Source organism: Triturus cristatus, chromosome 5_1 (genome assembly GCF_964204655.1).
Source record: "Triturus cristatus chromosome 5_1, aTriCri1.1, whole genome shotgun sequence".
NCBI classification, from domain to species: Eukaryota; Metazoa; Chordata; class Amphibia; order Caudata; family Salamandridae; genus Triturus; species Triturus cristatus.
The window spans coordinates 668,461,766-668,475,771 of NC_140587.1; positions in this window are offsets into that span (position 1 = coordinate 668,461,766).

A 14,006-nucleotide genomic window follows, 5' to 3' on the forward strand; every position below is an offset into this window, starting at 1 on the left:
CTGAGCCCCTCTGCAGCCTTCGGAATCTATCCTCCGGGGTTGTCAGTAGTGCAGCCTGACCATATACTCTTAAGTGCATTATAACTAAAACGGTTAATGCTAACTTTGGACTGGCTGCACGGAAACATGTCATGTTTTCTGTCAAACACCTTGGAATCATACCCCCACATCAATAACTGGTGTGAGAATATGATCCCACCCTTCTAGGGGGCGAGACATGACAGCACCAGTATACCCGGTACCAACTTAAAAGAGCCCTGGCATCACAAAATGGATGCTGCAGCCACAGACACGGGTCTGGCCTCCTGCTGCTGACCGACACACTGGCAGGGGAGGCCTGGACAATAGGTTTCCTGTCACAGGGAGGTGTAACCACCTTCCAGACAGGCTGATGTGTTTTGGGGCTGGGTGGGAGCACTCTCAGAGTGCTTTGAAGTCCTGCACTGGGGGCACATTTGGTGTCCCTGTGCATAGTCCAACTCAAACCGGTTCAGGGGCTTCCAGCCCCTGCTCTGGCGTGAAACTAGGCAAAGGAAATGGGTGTAGCCGCCCCTCTTTCAAAACCCTCCCTTAGGTGGGTCCCCTGAGTTAGTCTAACCCATTTCTTAGGTATAAGTAAGGAACCCCTGGCAACAGGAATTTAGATATCCCTGGATGAAACTCTGCAACTGAATGCTGGAACGTCAATGCTCTACTCAAGATTAGAGGACTGAAGAAATCTCCCTTGTGGTCAAGGAGTGACTCCCCTGCTTGACAGGCACCAATGAAGCATTTGCCGGTCTGCATCTCTGAAGCTCCCGACAGACTCCGAAGTATCTGCAGCCCAGGGAGATGATTTCCAGACTTCTCAGAGGCCGACCCGAGTCCCCAGCAAAGCTGAGACCCGCAGCCCTGGTGAGTAACGTGGAACCAGAACTTCTGGTCACCGTGCACATTTGCAAGTGCATTGACTTCTTGACGTCTCTTGAAGTCGTGCTTTGGGTTACGTATAGCCCAAGCCCCGAGCACCATCTGCACCGAAGATTGTGGGCCTACCCTCCATGAGTGTTCCGTGGGCCCGCTTCTTGCATTTCAGCTCAAGGCTCCTTCGCGATCCCTGGTCTGTCGGCTGGTGGGTCCCTGCGAAGGCAACTTTGATTTTCCTTGGGCTTTCCTGATTGCTCCAGATGTGCCCTGACTCCCCACCATGTGGTGAGTCCTTCAGACCTTGCTGGTCTGCACCGAAGCATCTTTCTCCTTTCTGTGTGGGTTGCTGTTGCCGATGCTTGTTGTGCCCAATCCGGGCACTGACGCTGCAGCGTTCGACATCCTTTGTATGACAGCTCGAATCCAGCTCCTGGTCATCCTCAACGCCTCCTGGTCCTCGTGGCTGAAGAGTCAAGCTTCACCTCCTTCACCTGAAATCACCTGACATCGGTGGGCATTCGTCTATCGTGCCCCTGGTCACTGACTAGTGACCCAGACTCTGTCCCCTCTGCTTTCAGGTTTTTCTCGACCTCGATCCAGGCTTGGATCTCTTTGGACACTTCGTATCTTCCCAGCAGCAGCACTTCTTCGCCAGCTTCCATTAAAAACGACAACGCAACTCGACACCATTTGACAACTATGAGGTAACTCGAGTACTCTGGTGCTCCGGTGAGTGTTGACCCTAGAACTTCCTAAGTCCAAAAGGGTTTGGTCCTAGCTCATCTCTAAGTGTCCCTAATCTTTAAAAATATAACCGCGACTTTCCCCATAGAAGCTAACGGAAGCTCGAGGCTGTGTTCTCACACTGCACACTGCCCCGTGGGTCCCCTGTGTCACTACCTTGGGTGGTTTCTTGGGGTCCCAGCGATTTTACAGGCTCTTGGCCTTGTGTCTAGTTAAGTTGTGGTTCTTATACCACTATTTTAGTATATGGTTTGGCTCGCCCCTCGGGCCTAACGTGTATTTGTGCTATTTTACTGTGATATTTGAAGTGTAACTTATGTGTCTGGCCCTTTACGCAACTGTAGTGTAGGAAAAGCACTATACATTTACCCAACGAGGTAGCACTTACTGATTAGCCAGTAGAAAGAACTCCAGTTGAGTAGAGGTATTGCACAAAACGGTGGCATCTTATTGGATAAATATGCAGGGCAGGATTCATTCTGGCACGTTGCTCCTGTCACAAAAATTAAACCCCAACAGGAAGCACTTAACTATTTGACCTTCAACTCGGGCACCTGCTTTATTTATATCTGTAAGTCTTACAGATATAAATAAAGCAGGTGCCCGAGTTGAAGGTAAAATTCAGTAACGCATTAATCAGCACACAAAAATCTCTGCGATCACGCAAAATTTTGCGTGATCGTTGAGATTTTTTGCCGTTTTGCGATATTTTGCGAAAGGCACTTTCGCAAATTCCGCCCACCCTTAGTCTGGACCTCTAACCTCATAAAGAGACTAGTAGGGTGTGTTTAGAAATAAATACATATATTTTATATATATACCTGGTGTGGTTGCCTTTCATTTAGCCATTCAAGAGATTATAGACTGGTAAAACATGCTGCTTTACATTCCTTCAAGACTTAGCCTGAAGGCTGCTCTCCATAGCTACCACTAGGATAGCTTTAAATAAAGGTTGTCTTTAACCTATCATCAATAAGGGGTTGTTTGGACTGGTGCAAGGTGCCCCCTATAACTAGTGGACAGCATATACCAGGCCAACCTCTCACTGTTTCTGGTTGGCTAGGGTATGCACCTAAGCCAGGCAGAACCCACCACTCTAGTCAAGGTGAGAGAGTTACACACACAAGATATTCCCTGCTCACCCCCTTCGTATCTTTGCAGAGCAGTCAGGTTTATCCCAGAGGCAATGTGTAAAGCATTTGCGCAACACACACACACACCAGTGACACACTAGGCACACCAAATAAAGTGACTCTACACAAGGTTATATGAAAATATACTTTGTATTACACATAAAGCACAATAGACCACAATCACATAAATTACTTTGCCAACTAGACAATTGCCATCAAATCACATAGATCATAAATCAGTTTGCCATAAGGCAATGGTTGTGATCATATGTAGTGCACTAAAGTGAATTAATCACAGGTTGCACATGTTATCAAAACCACCATCACTGTACATAGGCAACTTCCAGAAATAGTAATCCGTATCCTGATACTGTAAGGCTAAAGGACATATATCATAATATCAGAGCATGAGCTGCAGCAGATTATACCGTCAACAACACAGGGATCATCAATGCGGTGCCAAGATACTCATATCACAATATATGTTTCAATATGTAATACAGCAGTTTATGGGCTAAAAACCTGTAAGTCATCAATACTGGGCATATTAGGCACATCATCACAATGCAGTATGTCCAGGGACATAACTTGTATAGCAGGGAAAAGAACATGAATTACAGCAGGCAACCATAGGGCGTGGTAAATTTCTGCGCTCCTATTAACCGGAATTATGGTAATTCCTGTGAGCAACCAGGATCATCAGGTGGGATACATAAGACCAAAAAGCACCTACGCACCTATTCCCAGATGTATTCCATTTGTTGTAACAGGCACCATAATTCAGGAATATGTACCTCTAATTGCGAGGAGCACAATAGTGTATTGCTGAGGCTGCTCAGGTCCAAATACAGGTAACCGCCCTGCAAATATTGATGTAATTACTGGACAGGGGACAGCCGATGAGAAATGAGGGCCCGCCAGCGTATTATGACTGTGATAAAAAAAACTTACAAGTATCTGCGGACCTCCGGTGAAGGCCCTCCAGGGCAACGTGGGTTATATTCAACCACCCGCTATGCCTTGCCGAGAATGAAGAGTCGGTCAGACAGTAGAGAATACCAGTAGGCATTTTATTAGCTATACTCTGCAGAGGTGTCCATTAAGACCTGCACCCTAAGATGTCTGCCAAGGGACTAAAACCCCAACACTTGGTAATACATGACAAACCATCCTGGGAGCCTTCAACCACGCCCCCAGTGTAAAACTACCAGCCCGGGCCAGACATGAACAAAGGAGGCACAGAGAGATGAGCTAACACCTGCCAGATGGGTACACACTATCAGTCGTCCAAGGCCATTGTGCCGATTCTCAGCATTTCCTAACGCGGGACCAGAGTTACACAATGAGAATGGTATGCAAAAGCAGAATAATTGCTCGTTACCAAGTCAGGTTGCAGCCTTGAACAAGAGAGAAAATAATAACGAAGTACAGTGTTCTGCTGAGGCAAGCAATTCTGAATACTAAGGCCTAGTACGAGCACAGCCCAAGCAGTCTAATAAGTATTACGAAATACAAAATGAAGTCACACTGGCTAACTAAAGCTTACATGCTGCGAGGATAACTCAGTGGGTTGCATAACATGAATACAAATGGCGTCTATTTAGCCACATATTGCTAACCTAATATAGCATAACAAGTGCATTACAGGAAAGGGGGATTTCAAGCCTAACACCGGCTCGGGCCTGTGTTGCCGGCACTGGTAGAGAGGAGGGGGCGTTAAAAGCAAAATAAAGGCTACATCGGCCTGGTCAAGTAGCTGAAAGATGCTTCCACAGTCCTTCCTTTGCTTCCCAAACTCATCCAAGCCTGTGAAGCTCTGTCCCACAATGTTGGGGCTGGAGCCGGGCAGTGCTACTGCTGAGGTAGCTTCTCACTCAGCGGATTCGAACGTGTTGTCAGGCAATGTTTGGAGCTTCCTGGAATGCTTGCTCAGCCGGCGAAGTCAGGGTTCCGGTCCAGGGTGTCCCCTGTTTATACCCACAAGGGATAGTGCAGTGCTGCATGCATTAGGATATGCCATCACCGGGGTTCTTATAAACAGCACTCAACACACACTTATTCTTGCAAGGGGGGGATTGCTCAATAAAGTGCTCTCCATGCACGTTTTGTCCCACCAGGCAGCTTCCTTTGCCCAAAGATAATAAACCCAGAGCTCACCCGGTACTATTCTTTCCTGGACAATGGGCATAAGCAGCCCTCCTTGGAGAGCACTGGGTGCACACCAGCAGGGTCCAGACAGGCATACCAGCACAAGGATCTCTTCAGCAACAGTGGTAGTCCTTCTTTCCTCCCAGCAGGCAGCAGGTCAGCACTTGAAGCAATCCAGACCCATGGTGGTTCCTCCTGGCAGTCAAGCAGCCTTTCGGTTACAAGTCCACTCAGTGCCTAAAACATGTGATGACAGCCCCTGTACTTTTAGTTCAAAAGTCTTTGTTCTGGAAGCACTTCAAACAACTTTCAGGAGTGCACTACACCCCCATTCAATCACAAACCTTGGCTCCAGATGCCTTACAGGGGACAGAGACAGCATTGTGAAAGTAAGGTGCAGGTGCCACTCCTCCCACCACTCTAAATTCAGACCAGGCATTTTTAGGTGCCGGGGGACTCCTCCCACCACTCTAAATGCAGGCAAGGGCCATTCAACCCAGCCCTGAGTCACCCAGAAAAGGCAGGACACACCACAACCACCATTGTGACTGTCTAGAGTGAATGTACATCCCTTCTCCTGTCAGTCCAAACTAGATGGTGAATACACAAACTGGCAGGGCACAACAAATCATAAGCACACAGAAATGTCCTCTTCTAAAACTGGCATTTCCAAAATAGTAATAAAAAATCTGCTTTCACCAATAAGCGGAATTAATAACTACTATTTCAAACAGACCAAACATGGCCATGCTTCCCCTTTCATATCAGAGATTATCACTGAAGCACATATCAGGGAATTCCCAATGCAAATCTATGAGAGGAGCAGCCTCACAGCAGTTATAAACCAAATAGGCTGTTTGTCACTATCAGGACACGCAACACAGTTAATGCACATGTCCTACCTTTCACCTATACAGCAATCCGCCCATGGGGCTTGCTAGGGCCTACCTTAGGGGTGACTTATATGCAGTAAAAGGGGAGTTTCAGACGTGGCAACCATTTTAAGTGCCACGTCACTATGGCAGTAAACTGCGATCACAGATCCTGCAGCCACAGAGGCTTGAGACAGGATTGAAAGGCTACTTCGGTGGGTGGTGCAAGCAGCACTGCAGGCCCACAAGTAGCATTTAATTTACAGGCCCTGGGTATATGGGATACCACTGTACAAGGAACTTACAGGTAAATTAAATATGGCAAACACTTGTAGACAAATCTTACTGAGTTTACAAGAGAGAGGGCACATGCACTTTAGCACTGATCAGGAGTGGGAAAGTGCCCAGAGTCATAAAACCAACAACAAAAGGTCAGATGAAATACAGGAGGAAGGCACAAAGTTTGGGGATGACTCTGCAAAAAGGGCCAGTTCCAACATAAACCTACCCAAAAAATGTAAGTTTGCCTTACTGAAGTATCAGGACAAAGACATTTTTACTTTCATCATTCAACAGGACTTAGTTCCCTAGTATACAAATGTATTGCAAGGCATCATTAAAATCGCCTATGAAATGTAGGTTTTAAAAACATGAAGTCTAAAAAAGTGAAATCTACCTATTAAGCCACAAAATATCACGCAAAAATACAAAACTTTCCTTTGAAAAGGAAAACAGATTCCGATCTTGTTCGGAAGGGCTCCGAACGTGATCCGGCCGTAAAAAGTACGAGCCATACGCGTGTTTACCGACCGACTTGTACTGCTGTATGAGCGAGCAAGTATGATGCGAGCAACGAGAAATTCGCCGACCGACTCGTTTCCATGTCCGAACCGCTCCATACGCCTCGTCCGTAAGAGAACCGTGCCGTGCAATGGAGGCGAATTCCGACCGAGCCAGTTCGATGCACGCGTCGGACAGCCGGATTGAGCCGAAGTTTCCGGCTCGCAAAACGTCCGAGAAACTGCCTTTGGGGGTCTGCGTCGGACCCCCCCATCACCCGCAGCCTTACGACTCGGACATGGGGGGAGTCCCAAGGGTCTCCCCTACACAGGCATGTATGGTACGGATGGCACCGACACCTACCCACTGTAGGGGACGCCCTTGTGCGAGACGTACCCATTCAGTCAATGGGAGCCCATGTACGCGTCGTACGACTGGCTCCCATTGACTTCTATGGGAGTCCGACCGAACCGAGTCCGGCAGCATGCGGCCGCATCGTACTCGCTCGGTCGGACTGCAGGAGTCCAGCTCGGTCAGAAAACACTCCGGATCCGGCTCGGTCAGAGAGCTTTCCGACCCAGATCAGAATCCGCCCCTAAATGTTTCTTTAGATGTTTCTTTAAAGCATTCATTTAAATTCGGAAGTATGTCTGCACATATACTAAATATCAGCGGGCACATTTGCTAAACTTTCACACAACTCAGGGCAGCAAGCAAAGTTGCTGCACTACGTTGCATCAAAGGGAGCGGGCAGAAATGTCACATATTTACAAAGATATGGAGCATTTCTGTTCACTCCTTGTACTGACGTGCTATTTGCAGGCCAGCATCAAAACAGGCACTCTTGCACGATAGTGCAAGGTGCCTCCATTACAGGCAGGATTGTTTTTTGTGCAGAAAGCGATAACTTGCTGGGCATAAACAATCCTTACAGGCATTCTCCTCTTTCCATGTGTACAGCACAGATCTGAAGGCGAAATATCAAGGAGAAATAAAGATAGTTCTCCTCATTAAGCTTCACTTGGGAAGGAGTAGCATTTTGATGCATTCATGGTTTACAAGTCTTTAACAGTCTGGGAATGCGCCAAGATCCATGGATGGATGAATGGGAACACCAATGGTCCACCAATGGAGTGCTTCCCAAGTTGAAATGTAACACAACACATCACAAGCAGCTGCCTTGCATTGCATTTGTTTGCAAAGCCACGCAAGGCGATGCAAAAAGGCTTTGCATGACTTTGTAAATATTACTAAAGCCTTTGCATTGTCCTTGTCTTGCCTTGTTTGAACCAAGGACAGTGGGTGCAAAGACATAATAAATATGGGCCCTGGTTTCTAGCCTTCTGTCTTTATTTAACATTGTGGGGTTAAAGTAGTTGCTTATTGAACTAAAAACAAAAATTTGCGAAAAGTAAACTAGGTCTAGTTACATGGAATTCAATGTACATACTGAGATCCTTGCTGAATAAATGTTATTCAGGGAGAGTTACCGTCTATAAACGAGGACGGCTATGCTTATAGCATAATCTAGCTATCGAAAATGTGATAAATGTTAATCCTGTGAGAAAGTGCATCTTTGTGAGTAGTCTCCACAGATTTTTGCTTTTGTTAGATTGTGTATTCTGTCATATTTTGGCTATGGGCGCTGCAAACAGATTGACTCATTTAAATTGGCTGGTTCCTTGTGGGTAAGTCCACAGTACAATACTGAAGAAATTGAAGCATCATAAATATTAGCTGCCAGGTGTGTGTTGTTGTGTTGATGTACAACACCCACAAATGCTACTTTAAAAGCAAATCTTTAGCTTTACTATTTAGGTCTGTACCAATGGGATCGCACCCGCAGCAGACGCGTACAAAAGGACACCATTTATGACATATGTAAAGGTCTACTTTGGACATTATCTAACTTGCTTATTTGCACCATCTTCAAGACTGCAAGGCATAGGTGCATAATTGACAAATGTAGGAGAGGCCTAATATTTATTGATTGATCATTTGTGTGCCATTTCTACCTCCATGAAGTTTTAAAAGACAAGCCTGTTGCTAGCCTGAAATAGGAAATAGCTCCCCTCGGATCCCCTTTGTGTAACCATCATCTTAGAAATGGCAGTAGGTTAGTGACTTTACAATTCAGGGGTTTTGCAGCAGCTTGAAAGTCATTCCAAAGCTAGTTATTATTGCTTTAAAGGGTATACTTTCGGATATTTAGCTTTTTCCATAGACTTTGGTGCTTGGTTTTACTCGGGGAAAAATGTCCCTGTCACTTAGGCCTGCAGTCACGCAGTCTGACTTTGGTTAGTCCCCTTTCATTTCTGGTATTTTTCTCCAGTTTTAAAATTTTCTCAGACTTTCTTGTTGCTCAAATGCATGTAATTTCTGATATTTATCTGTTTCCCTCGTCTTCACTGCTTGATTTTGCTCGCGAGAAATTGTCACTCGTTGTCATTGAAATGTCACTCATAATTACACTGACATTATGAAAATGTCACACATAGCAATCTGAAACCTTGGCAGCTATGTTTCAATTGTTCAGTCCTTGTAGTGGAAGGACATCAAAAGCCTCTTTTTCACTGCTGGCTTCTGTTGTACTATGGTAAAACCTACATTTGACTGTATTCATATGTTCTCAATTCTAGCTGGAATATATATATATAAAGATCATCCATGCACTGTTACTATATTAATTGAAAATATAATTTGGTGTTGAACATAGATGGTTTTAAAAGTACTGCAAATAATATTTAATGATGATTTCATAAAAGCTTATTTATCTCTGTTCGAGGGCCAGTTCTAGCAGGCACTCTTCCTTTAGTGGCAATGATTTGCTCTTTGATTAGGTGCAAAATATGTTAGAGAAGACAATACTCCTGGGCATGCTGCCAGGGGGAGAGAGTGTGGTAACACACTGGCCCTCTGGTTCTGCCATTTTGAAAGGCCCACTTTATCAGACAACTAGAGAACTTTCTGAAAATGTGGGCTCCTTTAGGCCTAGAAATGTTCATATGGTTGGATTTGAAGCTTTCACCAGTCACTGGCTAGTGTGCCCTTTAGGAAAAGCCTTTGATTACATATCAGAGAAGACTTGTTCGAAGCTACACTAGTTTTTTTTTAAATGCAATTTGTAAAGGCCAAGGCCAGCCTTATGGGGGCATATTGACCCAGATCAATGTTGCTATAATCAAAAGAGGGATGGCCATTGATACTGTTTGTTCATCGGTTTTGACTGCTTTTTTAAAATTAGGTTGAGTATGTCTGCAGAATTAGTAAATGATCTGTCTTAATATATATTCATTCATCGATCAACAATCTAATTTGAAAAAATTAAGTTAAACCTATCAATTTTGATTGTCATCTTTGATTTGAGTTTCGTTACTCGTGATCATGTCTTTTGAGAAATGCTTATATGCCATTAAATTTCGGAAGCAGTGAGGCTCAGCATGCAGGAGATCCACATCTGGGTATATAAGCATTAAATTTCGGAAGCAGTGAGGCTCAGCATGCAGAAGATCCACATCTGGGTATACACATCCCACTAAGGACGTCATGTTGAAGTATACAAAATAGTGATGGATAGAATGCTTAAATTAATCTCAGCCACTGTTAATTACTCAGGCCACATCTCAGTACCTCGTTCTATTACACACCATGCCACATCAGTTTGGACCAGCCATATGCCAATCAGCCTTGACTCTGCTCCAGTGGGAACAGTCCAGCCTTGGAAGAAAGCCTATGCCCTTGTAGCATAACCGTGAAACACTCTATGGTTCATCTACTGCTTGACTGTCTCATGGTCTTGGAAGAGAGGAAGATGATCCTGCACCCTCCCTGCCTAAAAATGGGTGCCAAGACCCTAAAAAGGCTTTAACTGCTGTCTTTCTACTGCTGAAGTAACATTCGCCATTGGCCACTTCTTAAAGGTGATTCTTAAACAATTCTCATTGATGAATGTTAACCCTGTCTTGGGGTGATTGCTGATTCCTGGTCCTTTTTTTGTTTTGTATTTACCATGAATTGTTTGTAACGTTTGATCAGATGAATGTTGTTGTTAGTAGATGTGATTCCAGGGAATTCAGGCTATGGTCGCAATTGGCATCTAGAAGTTAAGTAGTTAGACATACAATTAATCACTTTATCACTACTACCAATGCATTTGAATCCAACTCTCCTGAATATCTTTTATTGTTGATTTATTGTCTCAGATCAGTAAGTATATTTTTGGGAGAATGCGCTGTTGTGGATTTTAATGGTTTAACCCTTAATATTAAGGCGATGGTCTATTTTGATGGGTGAATTAGGTGATTGTAAATGTTTGTAAATGTTACACATCTAGGTTCTGTCATGTATTTGTAAGAGATTTTTTTCTTGCAAATTAATGAATCAATGAAAAATTAAAGAGCAAAACTGACCTTGGTAGCCGCAAGACAAAGATGCCTGATTGATGTATAATATCTGACTATTTGTATCTGCTGCCTGACTGGATAAAAGCTAAGGGGACCTTGTGTCATTTCTTTGCAGTTGCTCCAATGGTTTGACCTCCACTACCCATAGGGATTGAAAAGGCTGAATAAGGGCATCATCGAAGAAAAACCAGAAATCAAGAAGGCAGTCGTAACTCTGATGGACGCCTTGGAGTTTGTTTTTTTGTGTAGTTTGTTTATAGCGCGAACTCGACCACCAGGCAGCAGAGGCTTTACATGAGCACCAGTTGCGTCACAGACAGACAGATTCATTTAGGTAGGCACCGGGAGATAACTTGATTTGCCCAGAACCACAGGATGTTGAGTGTCCTGCCCAGTCTCGAAGCCGATTCCTCAGCTTCGAGGTCGACTGCCGTCAGGCCACATCCTCTCCCCTTGAGTGCATTGCCTTATTTCTACTTGTGTGCACTCTCAAAGCATACACTATATATTATGATATTTAGACAGAATCGCAGTAGTTAGAGGCAGATGTACAATGGAATTCACCGGTTACTATTAATACCTTATAACACAAATCAATAGAGTAATTTATTTTTTTCATAACAGTATTGAGAAATAGCCTAAAAATCCCGTGTGAGCACCGCTTTAGGAAAGTGAAGCTTCAGACAGTCCAGACGGAGCCCCTCTATAACAGGCTGTGCCAAGGTCGTTAACTGGTGCCTGCTGACTTTAGCTAGCTGCTTCTAGAATGAACACCCACTATACAAATGAAGATTGCCCTAGCTTCTGTGAGCAGACTGCAGAGGGGAACAATGCCGAATTCTGACCCTGGTATGTATGCGGAAGGCCATTGAGAGTGCTCAGATAATTTCTAATATGTCGTCAATTTTCATTGTACTGACGAATATTGCATGTATTTTTGTAACATATTGTTTATATCCGCAATTACACAAATTCACATAAGGCCTTGTAAAACAACAAGTTGGATTTCTTTTGTGTGCGTATCCGTTGAGAAAGTGCATTGAATGAACCCCTCAATAAAATGTGTTCCCGGCAGTCTGCAGCAGGACTGATTATTACCCAATATGTATTATCTTTAGGTAAATGATGGTTGATGCTTGAGTCACAGAATTTCTGTTCCTCCTGCTTAAGCCTGTTCTTGTCTAAGGGCCATATTGGCATAAAATGTATATTGGCCCATAAGAGGGAGCAGGAAATCAGAGTGCACTCAGGGGCCACACAAAAGGATTTACCAATCATACACAAGTGCATACCAATCATTACAAATGTGGGGATGTCTGTTGTAATAATGTTTCCCCACAATTCGACTACATATTGAATCACATTCTGAATTTGTTTAAAAATGGCAGATAGGGCTGTTCAAATGGGGGCAAGTTTTACAGGTCCATTGCCACAATATTTGATGGGATGAAGGTTTCCGGCAACTGTGGAGAAGTAATTCTAGTAGTGACAGTGAATCCAGTTTATCCTTTTGAAATCGGGTAGATTTTTAACCAGTAGATCCTTCCACAAGGTGGTTTACTACAATTACTGCATAATCCTGAACAGCAGGGAATCCCCATTGGTTTTCAAGAACATGTGTTATGGTTTGATTGGGGATGACCACATGTGGCAAAGCCATTAAAATGGTTCCTTTGGGCCTCCAAGACCTATCTGGTCTACCTGCAGAGTGTCCGCCCATAAAAAGATAGGATTTTCCTATCTTTTAATGTGTGGAAACTCTGCATTCGTAAAGATACTACTCATAGAATACCTTTGTGAATAGTAAACAGTCGTAAACTAACACAAAAGTGTAAGTTTACCTTTGTGAATCAAGCCCTGAAAATTCTTTTTAACCTCCTTCAAAAACCTATCACCCACACTATGTCACCTAAGATTTTATTTGATTATATTATGATTTTATTTGGTGGAATAAAGCTTGGGTGGTAAATTTCATGTGGGATAATGCATGGGCTTTGGCATGTTTAAAGCTTGGTGGGTCAGTAAAAATTAAATCAGGCTAACTCATTTAATTTTAAAATATTGAGTTCTGCAGAGAAAAACTAAGGAATACAATGGAGAATAGAAAAAAACAGAAAAGAGGTCAACCAAAAAAGTGTACAAATAACAGTGTTGCAGATATGAAATGTTGATATACAAAAAAAAAAACAAAGGCACGAGTCTGCCCAGGAATCTCTGTCTGCTACCATATGTTGTCTCAAAAAAGGTCCCAAACATCTTGAGGTCTTGATTTAGGAAGTTTCAATTATCCCTACATTACAGAATATGGCGTCTTTCATCTAGTCCTGGTGCCTGACAAGGGGACCCCTCAGCTATTCCCTGTCCACTCGACATTGCAAAAGCACTAATAGCAGAGCTGTCAACCTTCTCACAGCACAGGGAACATTGGCGACAAGGGATCATGGTGAGAGCGACATACCAGAAAGTGAAAGTAATCATCTCGATAAGTGAGCCAGATATCTTCATCCAGAAGCACTGAATAGGGGGACAAGCCCAAGTGAGGTGTACAAAATCAGCAGGGTCAGTAGAACATTTTATACAGCGTGAACAGCGTGCAGTGTCCATTTGTTCGATGCGGGGTGTGTTCTGCACTATTAATAAAAACGAAGTGTACAAGCCTGTTTCATCGATTAAGGGAAACTAGCCTTATCTGCTCACAGCAATGTTTCCACACCTTTTGAGAAATTAGCACTCCAAAATCTACCTCTCCACTGTGCCCTAGATCAATTTGCTACAAGAGGAGCTAGCTCCTCAGTCATTTTTTGTAAGCGAGATACCTAACTCCTATTAGTGGACATGAGATACATCTGTGTAAGTGGGAGAAACTCCCAAAATTTGCTAGGGAACTCAGGTTATCTTGTTACATTCTGAATTCTGAAGGAAGTGAATATATCAAGTGCACTAGTCATGCCCTCAGCTTTAAATTGTTCTAGTGCAAGAGAAAGAACATATTGATACCAACACATCCCAACATGACACAT